Source organism: Atta cephalotes, assembly GCF_000143395.1.
Source record: "Atta cephalotes unplaced genomic scaffold scaffold00050, whole genome shotgun sequence".
In the NCBI taxonomy this organism is placed as follows: Eukaryota; Metazoa; Arthropoda; class Insecta; order Hymenoptera; family Formicidae; genus Atta; species Atta cephalotes.
The window spans coordinates 286,248-288,775 of record NW_012130114.1 but is presented as its reverse complement, the minus strand read 5'-3'; positions in this window follow the sequence as shown (position 1 = coordinate 288,775).

Sequence of the window (2,528 nt, the reverse complement as noted above, 5' to 3'; positions counted from 1 at the left end):
ATATATATATATATATATATATGTACATGTGTGTATAATTGTACAAAATATATATGATAATGTGTACAATTTTCTTATTGATATTCAAAAATGGGAAAAAAATATGAAAGAGTGATGAAAAGTCTCAACTTATAATCTTAAGATTATTATTTTATAATTTGAAATCAAAATTTCTTCAAGAGTATTCAAATTATAATTATCTTAAATATGCGAAATGTTATGTAAAAGTAGATAAATTTTTCTCTAATTTGAGAAGCAATTTGTTTCATTTACATAATTGAGTATATAATTTATTTATTTCATACTCGTGAAAGCTGAGAAAAATCACATGTAAACTCTTCTTATAATGATATATAATAGCAAGCTATATACACGACACATACACACATCTGTGTACTTTGTTTGCTTATTGTTAGTGATACAACAATATCGAATATTATACAGTTTGTATTATTCGGATGTATTGTATGTTGACGCAACTCAAGTATGATTGATTTTTGTATGAATGACCGATATAAATAAGTTACAATACATGGACTTCATCTAATATGTATGTTGAATGTATGTGCGCGCGCACATACACACAAACACATATATACACGTGCATTTATACATAAATGTAAAATCAATTTATTCAATTTACATTTAAAAAGTTAAAGAAGAACAATACGCCCATGTGTACAAGATTTAGCGATATCAATCATTCTTCAATAAAGACTTTTTAATTAAAGTAATTGTTTTTCTATTATATATTGTAGAACTTGTGTGCTCTCTTTATTGTATACAACAATCATTTTTTCTGAAGACATGAGTCATGGGCAATACAGTGTCTTCTATGGAAAATGGAAGTAAAGTTAATTTTTCAATTTATTTATTCAAAAATTATATCTGTACATATGTATAACACTGTCTGCAATGTAACGCAAATCTGTAAATACAGATATTACATATAGAAGTATACTAATTTCTCAATTTGCAATACGATACAATTCCATTTTCGATAAAATTTCAACATTACAAGATTCTTAAACACGATACCTTGTATTGTAACTGTGTCTTCGATATTTTTAATTCTAGATTTAAATATTAACATTTACATATATATTATATATATTAAGTAATTTATTTCACTAGAGAATTGCTACATCTTTTTTTTTTATATCTATAATTTATCTCCACACAAAGCAACTAAACGTAATTCTTATAAGCTTATAAGGACGTTCCTAAATGTGTAATTCACACATTATAAAATCGAAAGTATGGCTTTTGCTCGCGTAAAATTTTTTCAAAAAGCATTTAAAAAATTTTTAGTTTTCTTTCTTCTCATTTGTCTTACATTTATACTACGATAAAATATCAAAATAATTTTTTTAAAGAAGCTATTAACAGTCTGTTTAGTTCTCATACAAAAACATTTATTAAAAATTGCGAAATCTGTAATTACATTGGTTTAATACATTTATTCAATTGATTTGCTTTTATTTATTTTGGTAAATGACACAAAAGCTGTTCTTTGTAATGGAACATTGTTTGATAGACATTAAAACATTGACAAAGTTATGAATACTACCAAAAATACAGATCGATACAGATGCTACTAGTATAAGATGTTAAAATAGAGTTCAGATCCTTTGATCATTTTCTTTTCAAACATCCTGTATAAAAATAATGTCTGCAGCATCTCTGTAATCTATCATGTAGTATTTATTGAAATTATAATCCTTTTGCTTTCAATATTATGCCAAATATATCACGTATATCGAAGACTATCATTACGGAAGTAATTATGATGAACTCAAAACTACTAAACTTATTCCTTAGGTGGATCTTCTCGAATCATTTCCAAAGAACTATCCGAATTGTTAGTACTGCTACCACTTCCAGCATCGTCTTCTCGTTCAGTTGCTTTTTCTTGGCTTACATTTGTTGCACCCAACTGCCATGGTGGTATAGATGCAGGGGCAGTAGGAAATTGTTTTCTATTTTAAGATAAAATTGAAAATTAATAAATATAATTGTAGACAATGTATAAAAATTTCAATTACAGTTAATGTTTTTTGTGCATTGAGTTCATGATATAGACAAATAAATATGCACAGTCTAATCAGAGATGTCATGTTTGCAATAAAAGATTACTTAAAAAGTGCAGACGGTCAAAAATAAGAATAAGATGGGAAAAAATTTATATTTTAAAGTTATATTTTGTAAAATAAACTGTTTAAATGACAATTACTAGAACATTCAGGTATAAATTTTTTAAGCAATTTCAAATAAAATTATATTTATGGGAGAGTGTGAGATTGTGATGTTTGATCTCTTGTAAAAATAATGATTTTAATATAAGCAAATATCACATACAAGAATAAAATGATAAATAATGTCTAAATGAAATAATCTCATTGTATGGCAATAAATTGCTATTACTGACAATCTATGTGCATTGCTTATTGTTATATACGCTTTATATAAAAAGAAGGAAAATGCATATATATATATATATATATATATATATATATATATATATATAT